Below are 14,023 nucleotides of genomic sequence, written 5' to 3'. Positions count from 1 at the left end.
GAGGTTGCAATGATGGTCGGCAAACAGCTTGATCATTAAGGGATCACACAGAGACGAAAGCTTAAACCTTGTGGTCGGTTTGCCTTGCGGCATACCCGACCCGGAAAAATAACACAGAGCCAACGGTTTCAACAACAAGCAACTACATTTAATGGGACATGGACGAGACGATTAACATGGTTACCAGCGGCGCCTGAGTCCAGGCAGCGATTCCCCGTGCGCCGTCTTTGATCTGCCTTATCAAGGCGGCGCATCCGATGCGCGCATGGCTTGCGTGACGTCGTCGCACGCGAGAGAAGTTCGGCACCTTTGCCTCGCAGTCGGGCAACTGGGCTGGGAAGCAGCCAGGGTGCCCACAACCTTTACAGAAAGGCGAAGCAATCGCTCAATTTCCAAGTGCCGCACTGCAGTCACGCTGACGTCAATGATTAAATCCTAAACCAGCCGTAAAATAAAGTGTTCAGTCAAAATTTGCATTGTTGTATTCACAGTGAGCTGCGTCGTGAGCCTCATGACGAATGCTACTGCAATTCATAGACAACCAACAATTGTGGTTTTCGCAGCCAGTTTTTGTACACCTTAGAAACAATGACGTGTCGTGATGTTTGGGGGGGGGGGGGGGGGGGGGAGGCGTTTTTATAGAGTCCAAGAGTAGGTACGCAAAACGATGAGGTAGAAGCAAGTTCAAAGTGACCGACGCGAGCAAGCGAGCCAGCCGAACGCTGCAGTCTGCCAATACCGGAATTACCCTGATTAAGAGCCATGTATACAGAAAGTTTGGTCAATGGAAGGCGCGGGCAGAGCCAGGGCGTGCAAGAGACGTAGAAAGTGGGCTTGACATGCTCTCTTGGCCAACAAGAAGCTTAAAAGAATATCCTAGCGGCGGTGTAGGGAGAATCTGTTTCAATCAAATGTATATATTGGTATATGGTGTTAATAAGCACGTAAAGGTGGTAGCCCTCCATGGTTGAGAATAGAAAGCTCGTGATGTTTCGATCATGATCATGCAGAAAGATGTAAGAAAGAAATGTGCCGCTTGACTCTGTTTTGCTTGGACAGAGTGTGACCACTTGGACGGCTGCTTGGACGGCAGATTCCCGGCCCTCGGCGCTTGGCGTACGGATTATGTCGATCGTTTCGCTAGCAGCACTCTTCCACCGGGATTTTTAATGACCGTGATTGAAACATCACGTGCATCATATTTTCAGTCACCGAGAGTTACTCCGGCGGACTTATTAGGCTTGCTTTTCGCGACCACCGCCACGGTATTCTTTCCGGCCTCTAGATGGCCACATTCCAGTTTGTAAAGACGCCCTGGGACACGCCCAGCCCGCTTTCGGTCAATGCGCCTCCTCATGTGTCTCCGATACTTCCCAACGAATGGCCAAACTCTCTGCATATACGGCTCTGCCCGATTGTAAATGCAGTAGTTGTTCCTATATGTACTATATGCTTATTCGTAACGACTACGATTACTCCATGGCCTTAGATATACAACAAACTGGCGACGAGGTGTCAAACTAGTGCACAAAATTTAAGGGCGCAAACGAGCTGGTGTACATTGCACATGGTTGAAAAAATCCCGAGACTGCGGGTAAACGACCCAACACTAAAACGTCTCTTGAGAGTTTTTAGTGTTGTGTCGTTTACCCACGGTCTCGAGGTTTTTTCAACCATGTGTCAAATTAGATCAGATCTACCAAGGCTTCTTTCTTTCTCCCTGCGTTTTTGGCGTATTTACCACACACTTAAAATTTTAATACCCTTATTCGTGTAAATGGTTCGTCCTCTGGCTAACGCCTTTATTCGTGTAAGGGTTTAAGCCGCCGGAGGTGAATAAAATCGAGTAACTGCTAACGCCCTAAAAACAATATGGCGGCCAGTATGCGACAGGCGATACGATTAAAACGCTTGGCGAGCCGTACGCGGCTTCTCGCCGGAGCGAGAGCATACGGCTCGCACGCGCATTTGGTGTCTACTGTAGGCGCAAACAACTTTCCAAAGATCTCTATGTCAAAGCGCCAGCACCGCAAGTAACACGAGTAAGGCCGAAACCGCTGGAGGCTGAGCAGCCAAGATTGTCGCCGGAGTCTCGCTAGGCCTGCCTAATGCCGGTCGGATTTTCATCGCATCAGAAGCGTTTATAAAAGAGTGATAGCTTTACAAACACTGGCATGCTGTCTTTATTGAACACAACGCCCACTTTCCGTGAGCGACAACGAATCGCTCCGACACCCTCTGTCGACAGCGGCTAGGAGGTATCGCACTCGCGCTTCGTGTGGCTCTCGATCAACTAATGCCCGTGCGCGTATTTCAAAATCCTACCCATTACAGGGAGGTGGAGCTAAGGAAAAAACAAAAAGAAACAAAACAAAAGCATGTCAGCTCCTATTGGTCCAGCTGACTATGACGTCACTGGCTGTCTCCTTTAGCGGCAGCAGCCTCTTTTTTATTTATGTTTTGTTTTAATTACAAATTTGCTGTAATAGGCACTTGCGCGGAGTGCAATAATAGTTAAAATAGTTGGCGATGCTTTTAATTCGGAACAAAACTCGTTGCGCTAGTGTTAAATAACGTCCAAAGATGCGATTGCACGGCCGAGACGACGCGGACGGACGTGTTTACGCTGATGTGCGCGCGGGTTTTATCTCGCACACTTCCAAAGGTTTGTGGTTTCTAGTTCATGTCATTGTGTTTTTATAGTCTTGAGCATCTCCGTGCAATAAAAGACGCCGTACTCAAGAATGCCAGTGCCAGTTTGATGTAGGCGATACTGTTTGTATTGTACGCCAAACTAGTGAAGCCTTTAAGCCTAGTTGGAGAAAAGACGATAGACTTTGTTGCATTTATAACGTTAAATGTCGTGTTCGAAAGGTACGTACAATGCCAGACCAGCTGAACCAGTCCCACAAAAACAGTTGTTTAGACTGGTGCTGGGCAGCGAGTAGCGCACATCCGGGAAACTGCCTATGATAGCAGCCAACCTCGCTCAACTCCGAGACATATCAGAACGGTTCCACACCGCGAAAGACTGCAACGCCAAATTTGACTGGCAGGAGTACCGAGGAGTCGCACAGGTTCGCTTGCGAAGGACCTTAACACGGTTATATACGAAATATAAGATAGCCACACTTTAGGGACGCCTATAGAAACTTTGTCATGCACTTGTAAAGTATCACAAAATCTGCAACTCAAAATTTGTTTCTAGAATAATGCGGGTTGACTCAATACCTCCTCAAACAGTGCAACCTCGTTTGAATATTTCAACCAACCTAGGCCTTACCTAGGCCTTCACAGTCATGACGCAGTCTCTCAACATGAACAATGTCGTCCAGTCACCGTATCAAATGAAAAAAAAAGAGTTTGCTGTACCGTTGTGGGATTAAAGAAAGTATATTTAGAAATCGGTAAAAATATATACAAATGTGCAAATGAACTTAAATCCTACTCAGTTTCTGTAAACTTATTTTGCGGGTCTTGTCACCCTCCCGAAGCTCTGGCGAAGTTCTTCATCTGCTTGGTCGTCGAATCCAGGTGCTGGATTCAACGTCTTGCGGGCACCGACCAATCTTAAAATGCCCATGCCTCCGCACCTGCCAGAAGTGAAAATAGTTGGGTGGGTCCCTTCAAGTCATTGCCAAGAGTTGCTCCTGCGGGTGAATTATCATTCCAGCTTTTCGTCTTCAGGTGCCCTGGGTCGCTGCCGAGAATTCCCGCAAGGACCTCGGGTCATTACAGAGTTTGTCTGGTTGTCGCTCAAACACTCATCTGGATGATCGTCGGAGTCGACTTGCACGGAACACGCCAGACTCGGTTGTTCAACCCTTGCCACTAGCTGCTCGCTCCCGGTTGGTTCGCCCTTCCTCTTAATGGCTGGATCCCCTTCGCCAGAATTTAGTTGCACTATATTTCTCATCTGCCATGTTATGCAATATGTACACAGTTATCAGTCACATCACTTTGTAGCCCTAAAATAATTATGTTGTGTGTGTGTGTGTTTAGGCAGCCAGAATTTAGGCTCAGCGGGCATCAAGTGCCTCAGCTGTAGGTGATAAATGTGGCCAGTGCAGTACCCCTGCTAGCCTAGGGTCTTTAACGTCCACTAACATCCGAACAAACACGATATATTTTGCTGCACAACCATATGGTACAGCCAACAATCTTCCCATTTTAACTATGTCTTTAATTAACTATAAACTTCAACCAGTATATTTTTCAGTAAAGCTAGAACATGCAATCTTTCCTACCTACCAAGGCTTTCCACCTCCCGTATTGTAGCTTGGGGCTCATACAGCAAAAGCTTCTGCCACACGCAGTTTTAGCTTGTCTTAATAACTGGGGTTGTGGGGATATTTATAGAGCATATAGTTGGTCAGCCAGTTCAAAGTTGCCACGAGTAACTCGCTGTAGATGAGCAATTTAGTCAATGCTGTACAACCGCTAGCCTGGGGTGTTTAACGTGCAGTAGTGATATACGACCACACGCCAGTACGGTGCTCATCCAGATTGAAACGAGCAGGGGTGGCGATTGAGCCCAGGATCCCTGGGTTCTGCAGCGCGAGCTTTCGCTCCACGTGCTCCTAGCTGGTGTGGAACGACTGGCGTTCTCACGAAGCTCTCAAGAAAAGTTCAAGCCTCGAAAATCAAAAGATCAGTTCATTAGTGTAGAGTGCGAGCCGAATGAACGCAAAAATACTGTCAACAAGTTGATCCCTCAAAGAGATTTACAGCATTTATGTCTCAAATCGCCAGATCTGAAACTGGAAAAGCCTGCGAGATAAATTTTCTCTGTTTATTTTTCAACATCACGCATCGTCGCAACGGTCTACGTATTTCGCGGCTCTGTTGGCCTATCAGGCGCCAAAAAGGTTACGATGCTGCGCGAGAGATGCGCCAAGCACTAGAAGGGCTCCGCAGGCCTTTGCAAAGTCTCAACGACAAAGCAGCCTCTTGTAACACCAGTGAGCTAACGGTGCTCGAAATTCCCACGCTCATATTTCAGCAGAGCGAGCGCGGTCGGCCAGATCGAGGCCCAGTCGGTTCTCATGCCGCGATGGCTACGCCGTTGCTGTCTTGTACCGACATTCGAAACAGCTCGCTCAAGGCTGCATGCGGGCCAAATATACGAGTCTATAGCGCGATATAGTGTCGTTACAACGTGAAAAAATTAGTTCTCACCTCGACAGAAACGCAAGCAGCGGCGCTATGTCCGTCGACGCCCACGTCGAGAACAACGAAATATACATTAAAAATTATTTTTAACACCCGAAACAAATCTTTAATTGCTTAATCGTGAATTTTGCGACACCTTAGGGACGTCCTATTATCTCACTGTTCTGCAAATTCCACAAATACGCAGACGCTATTGCAGATATATTTCTTTTTTTATTACTCTGCAATACGATAAGTCGTTAGCACTTTCGAGCCCTGAATCCCTCAATTTGTTGTCATCGTTCTGTTAGATTCGCGTTTTTTTTAATCTTCAGCTTTGGGAATCTTTGCATCCGTGTTTCATGAATGAATACATGGTTTAAGAAATGGTATAGTTTTTGTTACATGCGCACAACTTTCGCGAAACAAAAAATATGTTATCAGCGTGCTGCGAAATATACGGCACGGCCTATTTCTGAGTAATATTTCTTTCTTCGTAATTTCAGTTTATTTGGGGATATCGTGTGCAGAAAGAAGACGGGGCTATGTTTGCATTTTAGTTCAAGTGTGGGTTTTGCGGCGTAAAACATAGCGTCGTCATACCTCCCATTTTTGTTTAAAAAATGGGAAGTGCAGTTCCTTTGGGACTCCAAAAACTGTCTCGGCGAGAACTTTTCTTGACAATGTAGTGGAAAGGAGGAGAGTCTGCGCACAGCTTTATTCAACGCTCACAAAGGGAGAGGGAGCGCGGGCTGCGCCTTCCACTGCACTGCCAAGAAAAGTTGTCGCCGAGTAGCCTGCGTGCTGCTGTCCGGTTCACTCGGTATTGACAGCAGAGTAGACACTATGCGTATTTTAGGCCATGCGTGTCTCCGGTTGCGGTCACGTGACTATAGTCTCCAAGCGGGTCACAAGGCAGAGCACGGCAGCTACCTGAAGGGCACTGCTTGTTAGGCTACTCACATACCATCCACTGCACTATCAACTTTGAGACGAACTCACAAAAGTATTCACTGACAAATCCTCTTGCTATGCTCATTGTTCGGATAACCCTCGAAGATGAGCCTTTTGTGGGCGCACCCGTCTGGGGATCCTGAAGAAGCAGGATGCAGGCGAAATGCTGGAGGGAGGGGAATGTTTCCTCCTCATCTCTCCAGCAACCCTCTGCTTCCCCCTTCCAACATTTCTTTCCCTAGCCCTGACTGAACTGTTCGCTGCGGCCCGTGTGGCTCAGAGTTTGAAAAGTCCTAGACGTATGTCGGCAACAAGCGATCTTTCAAGACCGCTAATTTCTTGGTAAGTGCACTGTAACCCACTTGTTCGCAAAGAGTGACCGCTGTTCTCCGGGTACTCTTCCAGATTATCTATAGAATTACGCAGTGTCTTTTCTCCCGGCAGCCGCGACAATAATTTTTCCGAAATTCTACTGAGAATCACCTCCCATTAGCTGCCTGAAATAGTGGAACGCCCGGTAGAATACTAACTTTCTTGTTCTCCCGGCTGTTCGTGGAAACACGTTTCATAGACAACTTTTCATGGATACACGTTTCATGGACGCGTTTCGTAGACACTAACATATCACCGACACCCGCTGCGCGAATGGCAGGCTACGGGGAACTTTTTTCGCGAAAGTGGATATTCTGCCGGCAGCCCGGAAAAGAATGCCGGCAGTTTTCCCCTTTTGAGTCTCGTATAAAACGAATTGTGAAAACGGCTATCTGAAGCTGTAGAGTAGCTCACTGATAAGGTGTCTGTCTCACACACAGCGGGACCCTGATTCAATGCACCAGTGTGGTCTCATTTTTTTTAGAACATTTGTTTAAGCTTTTGACAATATTTACAGCCTGTTTTTTATGCTTAACACTGAACAAAAACGATTGTTTTGGACGAATTTTAGTTGAATTAAATGGTATGTGACTGCGCCCTTCCCGGGGGTGAATGGAGGACATAGCCCGGGGGAAACAAATTCAGCCAGTTTCGGACAGCCCGTGTATCACAGTCTGCTGCTGCTCATTAGAAAAATATCAACCCAAATGTCCCACCTTTGCACGCCGCTTCCCAGCGGCCCGTCGGCGGCCCAAGCCTCGCTGTCCTCCATTCACCCCCCGAGAGGAAGTGTGCTATGATTTAATTGAGCGAAGTTTCGTTGACAGCATTAATTTTTTTTTAGTGTTAATCGTAAAAAACAGATGCCGTGGGGTATCGCCATATTCCTAGAAAAAAAAATTATCCCACTCTGACGATTAAACCAGAGACGGACACCTTACCAGGGAGTCACAGTTTTATACGAGACCCAATAGGGGGTAACTGCCGGCATTTGTTTCCCCGGGATATTGTTTCGGCTTCAGAATATCCACTTCCTTTTTTTGCGGGTGTGACACGGCCCGGCACACCCGCAGCTTTGCGGCGACGTTCTGCAACGGCTCAGTACAAGACTGTTAACCCACACGTCCCGCCCTACATGCCATTTGCCGCGAGAATTTGGGGTAACTTGGTACCAGAAAGGAAACAAAAAGCTAACCAAATTATTTTGTAAAACAATCTGCTGATGAAACAGCGTGTCAATAAAACGATCTGCCAATGAAACGTCATTCGATGAAATGCTTGCCACTGCCAGTGAGAGGCGTATGTCAGGAGAATTTCGGGGTGCCAGCTGCTGGGAAAACAGACAGTATGGCCTAGAATTACCCCGGTTCTGTTTGCTTTGCAATATTTTCAGTAGTATAAAAGCTTAACAGTACCTCTTTACAGTTCTCAGATCGCTTGCACGTTTGTACTTCTCTACGGAACATGCTGTGTATAATAAACTTCTACGAAATTTGAAGAGAATATTTTGTGTCTGTTTTGGTGCCTGATTACAATCAAATGCGCGAGTACTTTTTCTTACACGTTTCCTTCGTGTATTATATAGGTTAATTCAGTACGGGACATTTTAAATAGGTTTCAGATATCCAACCTTCCAGACGATACACATTCAGAGATAACGAATAATTCAGAGGAGTGCCAGATGCAAGCTCGAGAGCAATTCATTTCAGCAAGCATTTGTCAGCGGAAGGATGCCGCGGCTAGGCTTCAGCTAGAGCAAGTGAGCCAGCACTTCCTTTCGTGGCTTGATCGCGTCTGTTAATTTGCTTGTGCATGATATATTCAGTTACATAGTTAAAAAAACAAATGGTGGCCACTCTTCCTTGACTTCGCGACGACTTGGTTAAGGTTGCGGAAGAACTTTTAGTCCATTGTGAGCCAAGTTCTTCAGAACATCGCGGTGCTATAGCTAAACAAATAAACTTATGTAGAGCCTTGGCCTATTCACAATGTGCTGCTTGGGAGTGTGCTTTACTAACACCAATGTGGGTTTCAAAGCGTTGATCTTCGACCTTCTGATCTTTTCGTAGATGCCATTAGTGCGAAGATAAAAATTGAAGAATTGACAGCTTAAAAAATGACGCTGAAGTGGCTGCCAGGGTTTTTGCGACAGGGGAGGCGGCAGGAAGAGGCGTTCAGAAACAGTGATGGCTCTCCAGCCCCAGGACTCGCCCCAGGATCCTCCCCAGGACCCTCCCCAGAACCAGGCATAGGCCCCCCCTGAACCTCCTTGACTCAGACTAGGACTGAATCTGAAGATTGGGGCGCATTCTTTGAACCTGTAGCGGCAGCTGGCGGCAGCGATCCAGCTCTTGAACGGCGCCAACCTCACGGGACAGGCACGAGCCAGGGACACGATGTGCTTGCGCCACGAGCTGCTCGGAATCTGGGATTCGGCGAAGGACCCCCCGATGAGCTAGTTAAAAAGCAAGTGTAAATATTGTACATAAATATGCAGAGTGTGATTTACCGAGACTCCACTCCTACATACTTCTGACCTCGGACCGAGCTACCCCCGACTACGCCCAGCTACGCTGCCATGGAGCCCTGGTTCTTTGGGAGAGTCCAGCTTTGTGCCCCCGTCATGAGCCTCAGAGACGATGGCGCCTCTCCCGGAGCCCCGATGACACTGGGGGCGGTGAATCTCAATATCAAGTTCCCAAAGTTCTGGTCATCCGATTCCGAGCTGTGGTTCCTGACCGCGGAAGCAATTCTCCGGAAAAGCAGGATCGCCTCTTGTTTGACCCAATTCGACTACGACGCCGCTGCCCTCCCGCAGTCAGCCTCATCCATGGGTCGCCACATTCTGTGTTCTCCACCCGCAGATCAGCCCTATAAGACTCTACGGAAAGAACTGATTCGTCGCACCACAGAGTCTGAGCAACGGCGCCTTCAGCAGCTGTTGACTGCCGAGAAGCTGGGCGACCGAAACCTACGGAATTATTGGGGCGCATGGAGCACCTCCTTGGGGACAAAGTCACGAAGATGGACACTTCCAAATATAAAGAACTTTGTCTCCAACGCCTACCAAGCCAAATCCGGATGATGTTGAGCACATCTGCCACCGACTAAATCTCTATGCTTGCTCGTATGGCCTACCAAATCATGGACGTAGGCTTCCTTACCATCACAGCGGTGTGTCAAGAAACCTCCTCAACGCCGTGCACTACTGCGGCCGACATCGGATCCCAGCTCGCTCGACTTCTTAGGTTCAACGATCGCATAGAGGACAGCGTGAGCGAGCTCAGTCGTGAGAATCCTAACCTCCAATCACGACCTTGCCTATCCTCGACCGTCAATCCACGAGCTAACGCTGCCCGACGCCGCAGTGAATCAAGATCTGGGTCTTCCCATCCAGGAGTATGCTAGTACCACCAGAGATACGAATCCCGAGCCAGAGCATGCTGCCCACCGTGTAACTACTTGGGAAATGACATGGGCACCTGCTGAAGGCCGCCAGCGACGAAAGCCCAACTTCAGGCCAGCTTTGCTACGTGACGGACCGCAATAAGAAGGTCCGCTTCCTGGAAGATACCGGGCTGAGGTAAACGTGGTACTTCCTACGCCGGAGGACCGCCCGTTCCGCTAAGAGTTCCCACCGCTCCAGGCTGTTAACGGATCCCCGATCAAAGCGTACGCCGAAAGGTCCCTCACGTTGGACATCAGACTCCGCCAGACATTCCGTTGGATTTTTATCATCGCGGATGTTCGGCAGCCAATCATAGGAGCAGACTTTCTGCGGCAATTCACACTGACCGTGGACCTCAGGAGAAATCAACTTCTTGATACCGAGACACAATTGAGTGTGCAAGTTATCGTGTCGAAGTCTCCTCATCTTAAACTTGCTCTTCCGCGAGCAGAAACGAGTTCTGCTTTGCAAACCATCGGCGACGAATTTCCAGCCGTGTTTCGCCCACCTGCTCCCGATCAAGCCATCCGACACACCGTCACCCATCACAGCGTGGCGAAAGGGGCCCCGATTTCGCCAGACCACGTCGAATCACTCCCGACCGCCTCAAGATAGCCAAGAATGAATTCCAACACGCGCATGAACTTGGTTTTATCAGGCCATCTTTGAGTCCCTGGTCTTCGTCACTTCACATGGCCCCTAAAAGGACTGGGGACTGGTGCCCGTGTGGGGACTACCGGTGATTAAACAAGTGTACTCTGCCCGACCGTTACCCAATCCCTCATATTAAGAACTTCGGTGGCATCGTGCAGGGCGCGAAAGTTTTCAGCAAGGTGGACCTCGTGAAGGCACTTTACCAGATCTCCATAGAACCGGCAGACATCCCCAAGACGGCTGTCATCAAACCGTTTGGATTGTACGAGTTCTTGCGAATGCGCTTCGGACTGCGCAACGCTGCACAAACCATTCAGCGATTCGTTAACAGAGTCCTCCGAGATTTGTAAATCACCTTCGCGTATATCGACGATATCCTTGTATTCAGAAACACATCGGAAGAGCAATCCGATCATCTACGTCAACTCTTCTTGCGCTTCCAAGAATACAGACTTCTCGTCAATCCGACCAACGAACTTGAATTTTTTGGCCACCACGTTGATAGCCTTCTTTTCGAAGAAGCTGACTCCGACAGAACGGCGATATAGCACCTTCGGACGTGAGCTGCTGGCAATATACCTTGCCACCAGGTACTTTCGCCACTGGGTAGAAGGCCGAAGCTCCTTTGTCTTAACAGACCATAAGCCGTTGACTTACGTGCTAGCCTCCAACAGCACGGCACATACTTCGCGTGAGATGCGGCCGATGGTGCATATCTCGTAATTAACCACAGACATCCGCTTCGTTAAGGGCAGGGATACCGCCACAGCTGACGCACTCTCCAGATTTGGGGTCAACCTATGCTTCACGGAACGACCTGCAGTTCCTTACGAACCGATGGCGGAAGCACAACGAGGCGACCTCGAACTACAACGCCTACGGACAACGTCAACGACATTAGTCTTTGAAGACATACGCATGCCCGACTGTGACGACACAGTTGCATGCGAAGTAACTGATATTTTCGCGGTTTATATGGCCTCGTATCAACGCTGACGTGAGGCCCTGGACCAAAACTTGCATCCAGTGCCAACGCTCCAAAGTTCGCCCGCACACCAAGGTGCCCTTGGGAACTTTTAGCACACCGGACAGTCGCTTCGCCCACATTCACGTTGAAATCGTGGGACTGCTTCCTCCATCACAGGAAAACCGTTATCTTCTGACCTGCGTCGATCGCTTCACGCGGTGGCCCAAAGCGGCACCAATGAAAGATATCACCGCAAGAACCGTCGCTCGCACATTGATTGAAATGTGGGTCTGTCGCTTTGGTGTCCCACAGACGAGCACAACGGACAAAGGATTGAAATGTGGATTTATCGCTTTGGTGTCCCACAGACGAGCACAACGGACAAGGGACGTTAGTTCAAAGCGACTTTATTTCTAGCTCTCTCCCACTTCCTTGGAGTTCAGCAACATCTATACGACGTCGTACCAACCAATCTCCAACGGCATGGTAGAGCATTTTCATCGTCAGTTGAAAGCCTCCATCAAAGCACAAACCAACAGCTCAACATGGGCAGAGGAGCTTCCACTCGTCTTGTTGGGAATCAAAACAGCCTTCAAATCGGAAAATAATTACAGTGTAGCTGAACTCTTTACGGCAAGTCACTCCGCTTGCCTGGTGAATTTTTTTCATCAGCAAACATCTTACAGGAAACAGCAGAAAACTATGTCTAGCGGCTGCGACTACTAATGAAAGACCTTCAGCCCCCTTGCTCAAGCACGCCCTCCACAACGAACACTTTTGTTAGCCGTGACCTCGACAAAAGTACGCACGTGTTCGTTCGGCGCGATGGCATGAAGAGCCCTTGCAGCCCCCTTATAACGGCCTTCGTCTTATACTGCGTCGAGACAACAAGAACATGACCCTCGACGTCAATGGTCGAGAATGAGTAGTCTCTTTGGACAGAGTGAAGCCAGTCCACTTAGCACCCCATTTGTACTCATCCGGAATCACACGCCTTCCAAAGCCACCTCGCATCAGGTTCCATGTTAACTCCCACCTGCACAGGCACCCCGTTGAAGCGAGGTTTTTTTCGACAGTCCACTTCCTTGCATGAGGGGAGTACTTGTAGCGGCAGCTACCGGCAGCGATCCAGCGGTTGAACTGCGCCAAGCTCACGGGACAGGCACTAGCCAGGGACACGAGGTGCCTGGACTACGAGCTGCATGTAATCTGGGATTCGGCGAAGGGCCCCTCGATGGGCTAATAAAAAGGACCGTGTAAATATTGTAAATAAATATGTAGAGTGTGATTTACCGAGCCTCCACTCCAACAAACTCTTCGATAGATCGGGAGATTATGAAGATTGTGGGAACCGCAGGTGTAGCAGATTTACAGATTAAATCTTGCAGCTAATTTTGTTAAAAAAGGTGGGTATTGTATTCATATTAGTGTCAGATTTTGAATTGCATCAAAATAATTGAGAGCTTGAACCACACATTTTGTAATCTACGTTCACAATTTTCTTGATTGTGCTGCCTAATTCCCTCGGTGAAAGGATAAAGCACGTCGCATTTTTTATATACCATGTATATCTGGGCAGTTGAGAAGCGATTGAAACATACACCCAAAAATATATTTGAGATTTTACGGTCTTTTATTGAAATTAGTATACTCCAGCAGAATTTCTACCGACTGATCCCTATTGAAAAATCCACCAGACCGGGTCGGGTGCGTTTCTGACGTCTATACCAGAGTGAAAATTCAGACACAGGTCTGTCTTGTTCCGCTGTCTTGGTGTTATGGTGTATTGACCTGTTCTGGTGTTGTGACGTATTTTGGTGTCTTGGCGTGTTGTGGTGTAGTGGCATGTTCTGGTGTAATGGCATGACCCTGCAAGTGTGTTCTGATGTGACCTGGTCGATCTCGTATCTTCTGGGATGACCTCGTCATGCATGTTCGGTGTAATTTAGACGCAGAAAGGACTGCTGATGACAACAGCTAGCTAATTGGGCAAAAGGAGCACCAATTTTTCAAATGTTTAGGTGTTCATTCTGCCATAAAACAAAACTACAAAGACAAGCACAATGAAAATTACTATTTTATTTTATTCCCAACATGCACCACTGGCGCACATTCCCATGCAAACAGGCAGTCCATGGCTCTTTTCTTCCATGCCGTTTTTCAGAGCACACCCGGATGGCTAAGGTGATGGCGAGGGCCACGTTGGTATGGCGTGATAAAACATACAGTGCATAAAATAAAACAACGACACGAACACTATTCATAAAAACCTTAAAATAACAAAATCACAACTACAACAGTAAACAAGGAAGTTATGTCATGTCCAGCCTGATAATCAGAAGGAATTTATCACTCGGCCGCCTTCCCGCGTTCAATCTGCTTTCTCCTACCTGTGGGCAACATAATACAGTAAAACCCGATTAGATCGAACTCGCCAAAAACCGTCGACCTGTTCGATATAGCGGGTATTTCTACAC

The sequence above is a fragment of the Ixodes scapularis genome, unplaced genomic scaffold (assembly GCF_016920785.2).
Source record: "Ixodes scapularis isolate PalLabHiFi unplaced genomic scaffold, ASM1692078v2 PGA_scaffold8__174_contigs__length_109621045, whole genome shotgun sequence".
Lineage (NCBI taxonomy): Eukaryota > Metazoa > Arthropoda > Arachnida > Ixodida > Ixodidae > Ixodes > Ixodes scapularis.
The sequence above is the reverse complement of the archived record's forward strand: the minus strand, read 5'-3'. Positions refer to the sequence as shown.